Source organism: Thalassophryne amazonica, chromosome 5 (genome assembly GCF_902500255.1).
Source record: "Thalassophryne amazonica chromosome 5, fThaAma1.1, whole genome shotgun sequence".
Lineage (NCBI taxonomy): Eukaryota > Metazoa > Chordata > Actinopteri > Batrachoidiformes > Batrachoididae > Thalassophryne > Thalassophryne amazonica.
The window spans coordinates 11961550-11979040 of NC_047107.1; the positions used below are offsets into that span (position 1 = coordinate 11961550).

A 17491-nucleotide genomic window follows, 5' to 3' on the forward strand; every position below is an offset into this window, starting at 1 on the left:
TTTAATTAGGCCACGGATAAGCATTTTAATTACGTCTGCTTTGCCACTGATGTGCGGCGGATGCAAATCAGATGCACTGTGTTCACAGCTGGATGCCGTTCTTTGTTCTACCGGCTGCCACACGCTCTGCGCTGAATGCTGTGTATATAAAATAATTATTTCATGGCGGATTAATCATTTTATTCTGCAAATTGGCTGTTGAAAATGGCTCTAATCACCTCTTGAATCACAGAGGAAGCTGCAGCGTGAACGGCTAACAAGCTGCAGAAAGCATTTTGAGCCGTCTAAAAAGGTAATTATTTGACTTGTTTACTTTGTCAAGGCTTGATAAAACAGTTGCGTGTTTTTTCCTTCTTTTCTGCAGCTGTTACAGTATTTATTCCTAAGTTTATAACTCATTTAACTTCTTGTTATAATCGTTCAGACGAGCTGCGCTCTGATGCATTCAGCTGACGTCACCACTCGCCCTGTTCACTGCTTCTTTACGCCAATCAACTTGTCCAAGTCCAGCAATTGCTCCAGAACCTGTATTGTTGGTGTGAATAGTGATGCTGAAAGGAGTAAGTGCGCTTCTTTTATGGCCGCAATGCAGATGGTATGCACGCGCAACACGTGCGCGATGCATTCATAATACACCCGTAATACTGCTGTGATAATCGCAATGCGTTGGATCCGGTTCCTCACTACATGCGTTATACAACCATGATTGTTCATCATATATTTGCTATATATGATTAACGCTCTGGGGTCTGAGGGCATTTTTTGGACAGTTCACTCGCCTGGCATAAATGTTTTATTATTGCTGTTAACAGCTCTCCCTGCAACCAGATGCTGAGAATGACAGCCTCAACACTGCATTTAATCTATTATTAGACTCTATTGGCTTTGCTCAAAAAGTAAATGAGTCCACCCACCACTTTAATCATATCTTAGATCTTGTTCTGACTTATGGTATGGAAATAGAAGACTTAACAGTATTCCCTGAAAACTCCCTTCTGTCTGATCATTTCTTAATAACATTTACATTTACTCTGATGGACTACCCAGCAGTAGGGAATAAGTTTCATTACACTAGAAGTCTTTCAGAAAGCGCTGTAACTAGGTTTAAGGATATGATTCCTTCTTTATGTTCTCTAATGCCATATACCAACACAGTGCAGAGTAGCTACCTAAACTCTGTAAGGGAGATAGAGTATCTCGTCAATAGTTTTACATCCTCATTGAAGACAACTTTGGATGCTGTAGCTCCTCTGAAAAAGAGAGCTTTAAATCAGAAGTGTCTGACTCCGTGGTATAACTCGCAAACTCGTAGCTTAAAGCAGATAACCCGTAAGTTGGAGAGGAAATGGCATCTCAGTAATTTAGAAGATCTTCACTTAGCCTGGAAAAAGAGTCTGTTGCTCTATAAAAAAGCCCTCCGTAAAGCTAGGACATCTTTCTACTCATCACTAATTGAAGAAAATAAGAACAACCCCAGGTTTCTTTTCAGCACTGTAGCCAGGCTGACAAAGAGTCAGAGCTCTATTGAGCTGAGTATTCCGTTAACTTTAACTAGTAATGACTTCATGACTTTCTTTGCTAACAAAATTTTAACTATTAGAGAAAAAATTACTCATAACCATCCCAAAGACGTATCGTTATCTTTGGCTGCTTTCAGTGATGCCGGTATTTGGTTAGACTCTTTCTCTCCGATTGTTTTGTCTGAGTTATTTTCATTAGTTACTTCATCCAAACCATCAACATGTTTATTAGACCCCATTCCTACCAGGCTGCTCAAGGAAGCCCTACCATTATTTAATGCTTCGATCTTAAATATGATCAATCTATCTTTGTTAGTTGGCTATGTACCACAGGCTTTTAAGGTGGCAGTAATTAAACCATTACTTAAAAAGCCATCACTTGACCCAGCTATCTAAGCTAATTATAGGCCAATCTCCAACCTTCCTTTTCTCTCAAAAATTCTTGAAAGGGTAGTTGTAAAACAGCTAACTGATCATCTGCAGAGGAATGGTCTATTTGAAGAGTTTCAGTCAGGTTTTAGAATTCATCATAGTACAGAAACAGCATTAGTGAAGGTTACAAATGATCTTCTTATGGCCTCGGACAGTGGACTCATCTCTGTGCTTGTTCTGTTAGACCTCAGTGCTGCTTTTGATACTGTTGACCATAAAATTTTATTACAGAGATTAGAGCATGCCATAGGTATTAAAGGCACTGTGCTGCGGTGGTTTGAATCATATTTGTCTAATAGATTACAATTTGTTTATGTAAATGGGGAATCTTCTTCACAGACTAAAGTTAATTATGGAGTTCCACAAGGTTCTGTGCTAGGACCAATTTTATTCACTTTATACATGCTTCCCTTAGGCAGTATTATTAGACGGTATTGCTTAAATTTTCATTGTTACGCAGATGATACCCAGCTTTATCTATCCATGAAGCCAGAGGACACACACCAATTAGCTAAACTGCAGGATTGTCTTACAGACATAAAGACATGGATGACCTCTAATTTCCTGCTTTTAAACTCAGATAAAACTGAAAATCTTAGAAACATGGTGTCTAACCAGATCCTTACTCTGGACGGCATTACCCTGACCTCTAGTAATACTGTGAGAAATCTTGGAGTCATTTTTGATCAGGATATGTCATTCAAAGCGCATATTAAACAAATATGTAGGACTGCTTTTTTGCATTTATGCAATATCTCTAAAATCAGAAAGGTCTTGTCTCAGAGTGATGCTGAAAAACTAATTCATGCATTTATTTCCTCTAGGCTGGACTATTGTAATTCATTATTATCAGGTTGTCCTAAAAGTTCCCTGAAAAGCCTTCAGTTAATTCAAAATGCTGCAGCTAGAGTACTGACGGGGACTAGAAGGAGAGAACATATCTCACCCATATTGGCCTCTCTTCATTGGCTTCCTGTTAATTATAGAATAGAATTTAAAATTCTTCTTCTTACTTATAAGGTTTTGAATAATCATGTCCCATCTTATCTTAGGGACCTCGTAGTACCATATCACCCCAATAGAGCGCTTCGCTCTCAGACTGCAGGCTTACTTGTAGTTCCTAGGGTTTGTAAGAGTAGAATGGGAGGCAGAGCCTTCAGCTTTCAGGCTCCTCTCCTGTGGAACCAGCTCCCAATTCAGATCAGGGAGACAGACACCCTCTCTACTTTTAAGATTAGGCTTAAAACTTTCCTTTTTGCTAAAGCTTATAGTTAGGGCTGGATCAGGTGACCCTGAACCATCCCTTAATTATGCTGCTATAGACGTAGACTGCTGGAGGGTTCCCATGATGCACTGTTTCTTTCTCTTTTTGCTCTGTATGCACCACTCTGCATTTAATCATTAGTGATCGATCTCTGCTCCCCTTCACAGCATGTCTTTTTCCTGGTTCTCTCCCTCAGCCCCAACCAGTCCCAGCAGAAGACTGCCCCTCCCTGAGCCTGGTTCTGCTGGAGGTTTCTTCCTGTTAAAAGGGAGTTTTTCCTTCCCACTGTAGCCAAGTGCTTGCTCACAGGGGGTCATTTTGACCGTTGGGGTTTTACATAATTATTGTATGGCCTTGCCTTACAATATAAAGCACCTTGGGGCAACTGTTTGTTGTGATTTGGCGCTATATAAAAAAATTGATTGAAAAATTGATTGATTAATAAAGGTTTTGTTGTGAAAGTGTAGTGACACGGACCCACAACAGGGGGCGCAAATGAGCGGTCAATAGATGAGCCAAAAAGTAACAATTTAATGTTGTGAAGGTGCACAACGAATACACAGACAATCTCAGAATATGATAACAGTCAATCCACAAAGGTGACGTGTGGGCAGGCTCGAGGATAGAAGACGTCTGTCCTGAGAAGAGCCGGAACCACACGATTTCCGCCGCCACCGAACCTGGTGAATACTGGAGCCGCCAAGTCCCGAATTCCCAGGTGATCACTGTCCCCGACTGTCGGATCTGGTACTGCTGGCGAAGAACAAAGACAGTCAAGTGTGGGTGTGTGTACACCCCGTAACAACAATGGTGGGAATGCCACCTCCACCTCTAACACACACTCGTGCAGCGTCTGTTTAACCACTTATCTGACGGACGTAGGACGAAACAGTCGTGACCCACGCCGGTCCTCTGGTTGACAGCTGCAAAACAATAGCTCTTAGAATCAATTAATACAGGCAGAGACAGTTACCTCCATAGAAGTACGATATCTCGGCAACGAGGTGGAGATGACGTCTGGTCTTTATGGAGTGAGATGCTGTAGAGTAGATGGGTGACAGCTGTCAAGAGCTAATGAGTGACAGCTGTCACCCCCGGCTGTGTCGGTGGCGGCAGCGCCCTCTCGTGCCTGAAGCCCGCACTTCAGGCAGGGCGCCCACTGGTGGTGGGCCAGCAGTACCTCCTCTTCTGGCAGCCCACACAACAGGTTTACAATCAAAAATAGGCAAGGAAAAAATAAAGCGAAAAATGATTTTCCACAGACACTTATTCAAAACACACAGCAAACTATAATAAACAACTGTTTTAACACTTTATAAAGGTAATTTGAGGTCTTCTGAGAAAGACTGTACAGCAAAAAGGTTCAAACAATAAAGACAAATGCACATTTTGAACAATATATACAAAATGGTCTATGTGTTTTGTTGTCCATTGATATGGTAAACAGTGCTTTATGCAGAGAAAGCAACAGATTTATCCAGTAACATTCACATGCAAACTAGTGGAGCAATCCTGATAGCTACACACTCTTTGTTTGAGCATGTTAGATTGTCATCAGAGGCTCTCCTTCTGTTCCTCCTTTCACTGATCGCTGTGAGTAATGGCGCAGGGCGCATTGAGTATGTACGAATAGTATGTACTCATTGGAGCACCCAGGGGGCTATTCAAACGGGCCAACTAGTAACATATCACACCTTAAAACGATCTTTGGCTTTTCATGTGAGGTAAATCTGCCCTACGATTAGATTTTGGAAAACCATGTGACGGTGAACCAATTCTGATTGGACACTCACAATGCACACATCATCACAAAGCTTCTATGAAGAGTACAAAGATGGCCAATGGCTGGCTCAAAGGTCCACGGAGTTAACTTTTCAGCAAAAAAACAAAAAAAACAAATCTATCTATCTATCTCATATCATTCAAACGTTATTTACAATTTAGTAACGCTTGGTCTTAGCCGTCGTATATGACGGTATTGGCCTCAGAGGGTTAATATATCCGTAATTTATACTGGGACATTTTTCATTTTTGGCCATTTTTGTTGTGGACGACAACAAATGCCCGTACTTTGTGTACTCAATTTATGCGCAATTAATCCTCTCCCCAGTGGGACTGGGCCCTAAGATCCTTTACACAATAATGTCGGTTTTTAATGCAGTGCTGCCTGAGGGATCAAAGGTTACGGGCATTCAATGTTTGGTTTCAGCCTTCAGCCTTCAGTTCCCCAGATTCTCTGAATCTGATTATATTTTGGACTGTAGATGATGGAATCCCTAAATTCCTTGCAACTGAACATTGAGAAACACTGTAACTGTTGGACTATTTTTTAATGCAGTTGTTCACAAAGTGGTGATCCTCGCCCCATCTTTGCTTGTGAACGGCTGAGACCTTTGGGGATGCTCCTTTTATACCCAATCGTGACACTCATAATTAGTGTCCACAGCTCCCAAACACTTATTGAGTGTTCTTAGAAGGAAAGATGATGTAACATAGTGGTAAACATACCACTGTTCCAGCTTTTTTGTAACGTGTTGCAGGCATCCATTTCAAAATGAGCAAATATTTGCAAAAAAAACAATGAAGTTTATCAGTTTGAACATTAAATATCTTGTCTTTGTGGTGTATTCCATTGAATTTGGTTGAAGAGGATTTGCAAATCATTGTATTCTGTTTTTATTTACATTTTGCACAACGTCCCAACTTCATTGGAATTGGGGTTGTAAAATCAACAAGCAGATAAACATATTTTGTAAATATAGAAAAAAAAGCACTGTGATAACTGACCAAACAACATTTTGTATGGCGTATTTCTGCTGATATGTGACTGAAAGTGGTGTATTTGTCGCACTGTTGGCCTGTCATGTGGTCTTGCAGCGCGCCGCTTACTGTCCTGTCAGACAGACGTGACGTTCAGATCGCCTGCTGCATGCCCACATGAACTTGCGGTCCAGCCCAGCTGGAACAGCCTGTCAATGTGCGCGCTCTCCAGCCTGTCACAGAAGCGATATATGTTTTCATGTATTTCGATGTGAGGACAGCAAGCATACACACACACGTGTGTCCATCAAAACACGGTGCGTGATCTGCAGCTCTGATGTCCAGGATCAGAGATGTCAACAGCTGCCACGCCCCATCCGTTCAGCGCACAGACCAAGATGTCACCCTGTCATCAGATGAGAGGCACCTTGCCTGCGTCATGTCACGTGTGTCATGTCACGTCACGTGCATGCATGAACTACACTCATGCACGTGTTGGGGGGAGTGCGCGACACATGCACATGTTGTAGGGGAGCCGACACTCTGGCATGTCACATGTGCAGACTGCAACTCCACAGTCGTGGGGCACTTAGACAAATTTCACATCAGGCTCGACAGTGGTCATCTGCTGACTGTTTTCATGATGATAGTATGAATGGCCACACATTTTCTAAGTGCCAAACGAGCGGTGTAAGATGTTCGTGTGTGTCACCTGGAACTTGGCTGCATATCCAAACTGATCTGTGATACCTGGTATGCAATATATAGGCCCAACATCATAGTAGGAGAAACATGCCGATATCATGATGCTTACACCACCATGCTTCACTGTCTTCACTGTGAACTGTGGCTTGAATTCAGAGTTTGGGGGTCATCTCACAAACTGTCTGTGGCCCTTGGACCCAAAAAGAACAATTTTACTCTCATCAATCCATAAAATATTCCTACATTTCTCTTTAGGCCAGTTGATGTGTTCTTTAGCAAATTGTAACCTCTTCTGCACATGTCTTTTATTTAACAGAGGGACTTTGTGGGGGATTCTTGCAAATAAATTAGCTTCACACAGGCATCTTCTAACTGTCACAGCACTTACAGGTAACTCCAGACTGTCTTTGATCATCCTGGTGCTGATCAATGGGTGAGCCTTTGTCATTCTGGTTATTCTTCTATCCATTTTCATGGTTGTTTTCTGTTTTCTTCCATGCGTCTCTGTTTTTTGTCCATTTTAAAGCATTGGAGATCATTGTAGATGAACAGCCTATAACTTTTTGCACCTGCGTATACGTTTTCCCCTCTTCAATCAACTTTTTAATCAAACTACGCAGTTCTTCTGAACAATGTCTTGAACGTCCCATTTTCCTCAGGCTTTCAAAGAGAAAAGCATGTTCAACAGGTGCTGGCTTCATCCTTAAATAGGGGACACCTGATTCACCCCTGTTTGTTCCACAAAATTGATGAACTCACTGACTGAATGCCACACTACTATTATTGTGAACACCCCCTTTTCTACATTTTTTTACTAATAGCCCAATTTCATAGCCTTAAGAGTGTGCATATCAGGAATGCTTGGTCTTGTTGGATTTGTGAGAATCTACTGAATCTACTGGTACCTCGCAGATGTGAAGAAATCATGAGAAACTGTGGTTATACAACTAAATACTAGTTTAGTGATTCATAGGATTGCTAAAAAAGCAGTTTGAACATAACAGTTTTGAGTTTGTAGCATCAACAGCAGATGTTACTATTATTGTGAACACCCCCTTTTCTACTTTTTTTACTAATAGCCCAATTTCATAGCCTTAAGAGTGTGCATATCATGAATGCTTGGTCTTGTTGGATTTGTGAGAATCTATTGAATCTACTGGTACCTTGTTTCCCATGTAACAAGAAATATACTCAAAACCTGGATTAATCTTTTTAGCACTACTATTATTCTGAACACTACTGTAAAAAGACCACAGGTGAGCACCTTTTTTTTTTTGACAACAGTGGAAGAGGGTTGCAGAGAGAGGAAGAGGGAGGGTGAGACTGAGAGAGGGAGGAAGAGTGAGAGGTTGGGGTAGAGATGGTGGTAGAAGAGTTCATGGCCAACATGGTGAGAAAATCACAATGTGCGCTGCCATCTCCGACATGCATGGTGTCCTCCACTGTCATGCCAACCTTGGACCATACAACACAGCCCATATTCTCACATTTCTGTACAGACTCCACAACATTCTCATACTACTAGAGTGTATGAATGATGCAGACTATCAAAGAAACTGGTACGTTGTACTATGGCACAACGTGAGCTTTCATCGTGCAGCTCCAGTCCAAAAGTGGTTTGCTGACCACCCACCATTTCTCATGCAATACCTCCTGCCATATTCATCACTTCTGAACCCCATAGAAGAGTTCTTTTTGGCATGGCGGTGGAAGGTATACGACTGGCAGCCCTTTGTGTGCATGCGTCTTGTGCAGGCTATGGAAGAGACGTGATGAAATTGATGTGGGTGTGATTCACGGATGGATAAGCCACTCAAGGCACTTCTTCCCTCAATGTCTGGCAAGGCGAAGATATTGCCTGTGATGTGGACGAGGCATTGTGGCCAGACACAGCTGTGCGGCAAGATGCTGCCTAATTATTTTTGATGCCTCTTTTTTTCTATATATTTTTTTCTGCACATTTTTCTGCAATTTTCTTTTTCAGTTTACTGTTTATGTTCTCTCCAGTGTAAATATATCTGCTGTTCATATGTTGCAGAGTTCTTTGGTGAAAAATAAAAACAGAAATGTTGTTAGCATGTGCGTGTATCTGTAAATATTACTGTGCATGTGAACAATCCACAGAATTTTCTACAATTTCAATTATTTTAGTATTAAAGTATACTAAAGATGAGAGTGCTTTTCATTACGCACAACGGTGTGCAGTTGGTTAGACAAAAATCTGGTAATATGAATGAAGTGTGCACCATTTGGTGCAAATGTTTTATTTTTGCAACAAAAACTGTATGTAGTTTTTGTTGCAGTGCTTCATTTTGCTTGATATATGAGGTATTTTGCAGTTTGGGTTTGTAGTTTTTGAATTAAGTATTTTGATAAAGCCACACTGGTTTACAAAATTGTGTTTTAGCAATTGGAAAAAAAAACCCTGTAATTTTTTGTGTTGACCTTCATATCCCTCTGTAATATTATTCCTCGTGTTTTTGCCTTTTGTTGTAATCCGTCATCATACATTCTGGGTTTGATCTCTTGCTCTCCCATGTGTAGGCTCTTCTGCCATCAATTAGGTGTGTCTTTGTAAGGTGTCTCTTTCCTTCTGTTGTCCACAATATTGTTGTATTTTCATCCCATGTTCTTGCTGTAGAGCAGCATGGTGGCTTAGTGGTTAGCACTATTGCATCACAGCAAGACTGTTATGGGATCGATTCCCACCTGTGGCCTTTCTGTGTGGAGTTTGCATGTTCTCCCTGTATTTGTGTGGGTTCTCTCCGGGTGCTCTGGCTTCCTCCGACATCCAAAGATATGCAGGTTAGGCAGACTGGAAACTTTAAATTGTCCGTAAGTGTGTGTGTAGGTTCCCTCAAATGCGATCTGAATGCAGTCAGACTGCGGTTCAACCACCATTCAAATTGTTCCCCAGGTTGAATGCAGCTCGACAGTGGTGTGCATGTTCTCTACATTCATGCTGAATGAGCGAGGTCGAGACATTTGGCCAGGATTTGACCTACTGGAACAATTCCTACAGCCCCTCGAACGCAGTCTGAATGGTTATGTAACCAGATCCACAAATGTGCAAAAAAAATCTGTGTGTATGTGTACTGGCTGTGTTCTTACACGTCACTTTTACTACACTCCTGCCACGTTAGATCTGTAAATGCAGCAATTTGTGTGTGTTTTCAAGAACTGTATCCGAGAACTGTTTCCAAGAACTAATTCCAAGAACTGTATGAGCTCTGTTGCAGAACAACTAAGAACTTTCCAAGTCCTTTCTAAATCAAGTCCTGCTGAATTGGAACTGTGTCACAAGATGCATAGCAGATGGCCTCTGAAGATAATTAATGAACTATGAACAATTCCTGAACAGAGAACCTTATTTCCTCGACAGTGAACTTTATTCCTGGACCTCAGAACATTCCTGTTTCAGCCTTCAGTGAACTGTTTGTTGGTTAAGGGTTCCAATGTTACGAGTACCTGTGTTCTCCTCCGTCCTCCTAGTTCCTCCTCCTCGGCTCTCTGCATCCCACCTGGCCCCAGTTCCAGCTCCATATACTCCAGGACTCCAGCTCGTTCTCAGACTCCCAAGTCTGGCCCTGGGTGCACTGCGACTCCTGAAATTCTACCACTATTTGTGGGCCCGGTCTCGGCTCAGCAGGCTTCCTTCAGCTCAGTACAGTACTTTAAGTTATTTAGTGTTGTAAATAAAGCTCTTTTCATTCGCAACCTGTTCTGATTCTTGCTCCCAGCATTTGAGTCCAGCACCTTGTAACGGTCTGGTTCCATCCGAACCTCTAACCACAACAGATACGTTAGTTTTAATAACATTAAACTAACATATTACTCCATAAACAATGTCGGACTCTGTTGTTTTCTCTGGGCCCCTCCCCAATCAGACCGGGAGTGACATGTTCTCCTTGAATTGCTGGCTGTCTGAGTGGTGTCCAAAAAATGAGGTGGGCTTCATTGATAATTGGCAAAGCTTCTGGGGAAAACCTGGTTTTGTTAGGAGAGACGGCATCCATCCCACTTTGGATGGAGCAGCTCTCATTTCTAGAAATCTGGCCAATTTTCTTGGATCCTCCAAACTGTGACTGTCTAGCGTTGGGACCAGGAGGCAGAGCTGTAGTCTTACACACCTCTCTGCAGCTTCTCTCCCCCTGCCGTCCCCTCGTTGCCCCGTCCCCGTAGAGACGGTGCCTGTTCCCAGACCACCAATAACCAGCAAAAATCTATTTAAGCATAAAAATTCAAAAAGAAAAAATAATATAGCACCTTCAACTGCACCACAGACTAAAACAGTTAAATGTGGTCTATTAAACATTAGGTCTCTCTCTTCTAAGTCCCTGTTGGTAAATGATATAATAATTGATCAACGTATTGATTTATTCTGCCTAACAGAAACCTGGTTACAGCAGGATGAATATGTTAGTTTAAATGAGTCAACACCCCCGAGTCACACTAACTGTCAGAATGCTCGTAGCACGGGCCGGGGCGGAGGATTAGCAGCAATCTTCCATTCCAGCTTATTAATTAATCAAAAACCCAGCCAGAGCTTTAATTCATTTGAAAGCTTGTCTCTTAGTCTTGTCCATCCAAATTGGAAGTCTCAAAAAACAGTTTTATTTGTTATTATCTATCGTCCACCTGGTCGTTACTGTGAGTTTCTCTGTGAATTTTCAGACCTTTTGTCTGACTTACTGCTTAGCTCAGATAAGATAATTATAGTGGGCGATTTTAACATCCACACAGATGCTGAGAATGACAGCCTCAACACTGCATTTAATCTATTATTAGACTCTATTGGCTTTGCTCAAAAAGTAAATGAGTCCACCCACCACTTTAATCATATTTTAGATCTTGTTCTGACTTATGGTATGGAAATAGAAGATTTAACAGTATTCCCTGAAAACTCCCTTCTGTCTGATCATTTTTTAATAACATTTACATTTACCCTGATGGACTACCCTGCAGTGGGGAATAAGTTTCATTACACTAGAAGTCTTTCAGAAAGTGCTGTAACTAGGTTTAAGGATATGATTCCTTCTTTATGTTCTCTAATGTCATATACCAACACAGAGCAGAGTAGCTACCTAAACTCTGTAAGGGAGTTAGAGTATCTCGTCAATAGTTTTACATCCTCATTGAAGACAACCTTGGATGCTGTAGCTCCTCTGAAAAAGAGAGCTTTAAATCAGAAATGTCTGACTCCGTGGTATAACTCACAAACTCGTAGCTTAAAGCAGATAACCCGTAAGTTGGAGAGGAAATGGCGTCTCACTAATTTAGAAGATCTTCACTTAGCCTGGAAAAAGAGTTTGTTGCTCTATAAAAAAAAGCCCTCCGTAAAGCTAGGACATCTTTCTACTCATCACTAATTGAAGAAAATAAGAACAACCCCAGGTTTCTTTTCAGCACTGTAGCCAGGCTGACAAAGAGTCAGAGCTCTATTGAGCTGAGTATTCCATTAACTTTAACTAGTAATGACTTCATGACTTTCTTTGCTAACAAAATTTTGACTATTAGAGAAAAAATTACTCATAACCATCCCAAAGACGTATCATTATCTTTGGCTGCTTTCAGTGATGCCGGTATTTGGTTAGACTCTTTCTCTCCGATTGTTCTGTCTGAGTTATTTTCATTAGTTACTTCATCCAAACCATCAACATGTTTATTAGACCCCATTCCTGCCAGGCTGCTCAAGGAAGTCCTACCATTATTCAATGCTTCAATCTTAAATATGATCAATCTATCATTGTTAGTTGGTTATGTACCACAGGCCTTTAAGGTGGCAGTAATTAAACCATTACTTAAAAAGCCATCACTTGACCCAGCTATCTTAGCTAATTATAGGCCAATCTCCAACCTTCCTTTTCTCTCAAGGATTCTTGAGAGGGTAGTTGTAAAACAGCTAACTGATCACCTGCAGAGGAATGGTCTATTTGAAGAGTTTCAGTCAGGTTTTAGAATTCATCATAGTACAGAAACAGCATTAGTGAAGGTTACAAATGATCTTCTTATGGCTTCGGACAGTGGACTTATCATAGGTATTAAAGGCACTGCGCTGCGGTGGTTTGAATCATATTTGTCTAATAGATTACAATTTGTTCATGTAAATGGGGAATCTTCTTCACAGACTAAAGTTAATTATGGAGTTCCACAAGGTTCTGTGCTAGGACCAATTTTATTCACTTTATACATGCTTCCCTTAGGCAGTATTATTAGACGGTATTGCTTAAATTTTCATTGTTACGCAGATGATACCCAGCTTTATCTATCCGTGAAGCCAGAGGATACACACCAATTAGCTAAACTGCAGGATTGTCTTACAGACATAAAGACATGGATGACCTCTAATTTCCTGCTTTTAAACTCAGATAAAACTGAAGTTATTGTACTTGGCCCCACAAATCTTAGAAGCATGGTGTCTAACCAGATCCTTACTCTGGATGGCATTTCCCTGATCTCTAGTAATACTGTGAGAAATCTTGGAGTCATTTTTGATCAGGATATGTCATTCAAAGCGCATATTAAACAAATATGTAGGACTGCCTTTTTGCATTTACGCAAATCTCTAAAATCAGAAAGGTCTTGTCTCAGAGTGATGCTGAAAAATTAATTCATGCATTTATTTCCTCTAGGCTGGACTATTGTAATTCATTATTATCAGGTTGTCCTAAAAATTCCCTAAAAAGCCTTCAGTTGGTTCAGAATGCTGCAGCTAGAGTACTGACGGGGACTAGCAGGAGAGAGCATATCTCACCCGTGTTGGCCTCTCTTCATTGGCTTCCTGTTAATTCTAGAATAGAATTTAAAATTCTTCTTCTTACTTATAAGGTTTTGAATAATCAGGTCCCATCTTATCTTAGGGACCTCGTAGTACCATATTACCCCATTAGAGCGCTTCGCTCTCAGACTGCAGGCTTACTTGTAGTTCCTAGGGTTTGTAAGAGTAGAATGGGAGGCAGAGCCTTCAGCTTTCAGGCTCCTCTCCTGTGGAACCAGCTCCCAATTCAGATCAGGGAGACAGATACCCTCTCTACTTTTAAGATTAGGCTTAAAACTTTCCTTTTCGCTAAGGCTTATAGTTAGGGCTGGATCAGGTGACCCTGGACCATCCCTTGGTTATGCTGCTTTAGACGTAGACTGTGGGGGGGTTCCCATGATGCACTGTTTCTTTCTCTTTTTGCTCCGTATGCATCACTGCATTTAATCATTAGTGATCGATCTCTGCCCCCCTTCACAGCATGTCTTTTTTCCTGGTTCTTTCCCTCAGCCCCAACCAGTCTCAGCAGAAGACTGCCCCTCCCTGAGCCTGGTTCTGCTGGAGGTTTCTTCCTGTTAAAAGGGAGTTTTTCCTTCCCACTGTAGCCAAGTGCTTGCTCATAGGGGGTCATTTTGACCGTTGGGGTTTTTCATAATTATTGTATGGCCTTGCCTTACAATATAGAGCGCCTTGGGGCAACTGTTTGTTGCGATTTGGCGCTATATAAGAAAAAAGTTGATTGAGTTGATAAAAAAGACTATATGAAAACACAAAGTTATTTAAAATAATGTATCAGATTATAAAAACATATTATATATATTTTTTCTGGAGTTATATGTTAGTTTAAAGATTGAAACGTACAAGGCATGAAGCTCAGCGTTTTGAAGCACATAATTCAACCCAGCCACTCACTTATGGTGTCATGTTGTTTCATAATTTAAACATCAAAAGCACTTTTGGACATAATTTTAACAAGCTCTAAGAAATTTCAACATGTTCACCACAGCAGTAGCATAAAACACTGCAATCTGCAGAATAAGGACACATTTATTTATCAGTACATTTTACCAAGAATGCATTGCATCCAGCTTGAAGTGGTGGCCAGGCTTAAAATGAGAGGGGTGACCGATATCAATGGTGCTTGCACCCCCTGGTGGTGTGAAGCTAAATAGCCACGGCGGCACAGACAAGTCACACACGAATCACTGCACACATTTACAGATCTAACACAGCAGGAGTGTAGCAAAAGTCATGTGTAAGAACACAGCCAATACACACACACAGATTTTTTTTTTTTTTTTTTTTTTTTTTTACACATTTGTGGATCTGGTTACGCATGCACAAATTGAAATACACACACACAGATTTTTTTTTTTTTTTACACATTTGTGGATCTGGTTATGCATGCACAAATTGAAATACACACACACAGATTTTTTTTTTTTTTACACATTTGTGGATCTGGTTACGCATGCACAAATTGAAATACACACACACAGATTTTTTATTTTTTTTTACACATTTGTGGATCTGGTTACGCATGCACAAATTGAAATACACACACACAGATTTTTTTTTTTTTTACACATTTGTGGATCTGGTTACGCATGCACAAATTGAAATACACACACACAGATTTTTTTTTTTTTTTTACACATTTGTGGATCTGGTTACGCATGCACAAATTGAAATACACACACAGATTTTTTTTTTTTTTTTTTACACATTTGTGGATCTGGTTACGCATGCACAAATTGAAATACACACACACAGATTTTTTTTTTTTTTTTTTTTACACATTTGTGGATCTGGTTACGCATGCACAAATTGAAATACACACACACAGATTTTTTTTTTTTTTTTTTTTACACATTTGTGGATCTGGTTACGCATGCACAAATTGAAATACACACACACAGATTTTTTTTTTTTTTTTTTTTTTACACATTTGTGGATCTGGTTACGCATGCACAAATTGAAATACACACACACAGATTTTTTTTTTTTCACACATTTGTGGATCTGGTTAGATACACACAGGTCGAAATACACATTTGCAAATACTTTTGCTACAATAATGGCCCCACAGAAATGTGTTTAAATGGGGAAAAACTGTGAGATTGGAATGTTTTGATTTACAAGCAATAGAATTTAAAAATAGGTGAAAGGTGCAGTTTTAATGGATTTCTTATGATGTGATTGACTGCATCAGATGAAACACTTTCAAAAACTAAACACATCTCAAAACTTCAGACATTTGCCAAATCTTGCAACAATTTCCAGAACATTGGGCAGTGTTACCTTGTGCTATTGCTCATGTGAGTTTGTAAGGTAAACAGTTTTCGCTACTGAATGCAAACCCGCTGATCTCTGATACTCTGTTTGTTCCTGTTAGAAGCTCTGCATTACTTGTTCCTTTGGCTGTTCTCGTCGGGGGTCACTGCAGCAGATCATCCATCTCCATCTCACCCTGTCCTCTGCATCTTATGTTACACCAACCACCTGCAGGTCCTCCCTCACCATATTCACAAAACCCCTGTTTCTTCTCCTCCCCTGCTGATGGCTCAATCTTCAGCATCCTCCTCCCTGTATACCCTGCATCCCTCCTCTGCACATACCCAAACCAACTCAACCTGGTCTCTCTCATTTTGTCTCCAAACCGTCCATGGTTATAGTGTTAGTGACATACCGATCATGACGACATTACTACTTTGAGCTTTTTTTCATCTTTTTCTTGATTTTTGGGCTCCAGAGAGAAAACACAATTAGCAGTCATGTTCATTTTAAATACAAATAAATGTCTTTGCCAAACAGCAAAACCTACTGCCATCTGTTCCCGTGTGCTGCTACCCAGATATTTTGCTGACCAGGTAGCACACAGTAGAAAAACAGAACTTTAGCAACAACAGCAGTGAGTGGTGTAGGTCTCACTATAGCAACAGCAGCAACATCAGAGATACCAGGTTACAGCAATGACACATTCTGACCTCACCCACTCACACCGCTTCTTTCTGCATAATGTATATTAGCACATTGTATTATTGAACAAAAACAAATTATGCAAGACTGATGGACCGATGGGCTGAAGGATCAGACTGCAACAATGTCAGAACAACCCAATCAAGTTCTCTGGATGAAGCGAGGGATGCAGTACAAAATATGTAACAATTTCCAATGGATACTGCAGCTGATTTACTGCAACCATTTTGCAGTATACTGGTATCATAAAAGAGTCTGGCATCCACAGCAAAAATATTATTATTTTTTTTAAGTTATCTTTGCAAGTCACCCTGCAGTATTTGCTAAATTTTGACAAAGCTTGGTAGGCACAATGTTTGGAAAAAAAAAAAAAGCTAAACAAAATTTATACCTTTTGTTTTTGATGTTCTGTAGTATTTTGGTACAAATATCTGCCAGATTTGTGTGGGTATTTCTCCTGCTTATTGACTAAATGTGCTGTGTCTCACATATGAATCATTCCGCTGAAATAAATTTGGGGATCATGAGCAAAAACTTCTGCAAGCCTGAAACAAATCAGCCTGATGTTGAGACAATAATCACTAGAGTGAACCTTTGGCAAACAAAACAAACAAACAAACAAACAAAAAACAAAACAAAACTGCTGAACCATAAATCATAAGTTTCAGCAGTTTTTACTAAAGGCTCCTTTTCACTTGTGTTCTTGGCACTTATGTGTATTTATGTACCTAGGCCAAGCCCATTTCCAACTTGCAGCTTTGCAGACTTTTTTAATGCTTTTTCTTTATTTAAATGATCTGAAGCTCAGACATTGTAAATACTACAGCAGCAAAACTACATAGGGTCCACAATGCACCCCAAACTCAGACAGCAAGAATTACACTCACCCACCACATGGTGGTGGTATTACTTGTTAGAAAGTCACCTGTGAACTTTCAGACTTAGGGGTGTCATGGATCACATGATCCATGGTTCGGATCGGACATGTTTTGAAAGCCACAGATCAGTTTAATTTCAGATTAGCATAAAAACAAACAAACAACAATAAACAAACAAAAAAACAAAAAGCAGAAC

The 17491-nt window shown here is 40.4% G+C and overlaps 1 protein-coding gene across 1 annotated transcript in view; it reads right to left on the minus strand.

The window, feature by feature from the left end:
• The window catches only part of adgrd2 (adhesion G protein-coupled receptor D2), a 415295-nt gene that overhangs the window by 12049 nt on the left and 385755 nt on the right, over nucleotides 1–17491 (minus strand). The gene's annotated exons all lie outside the window — the stretch shown is intronic.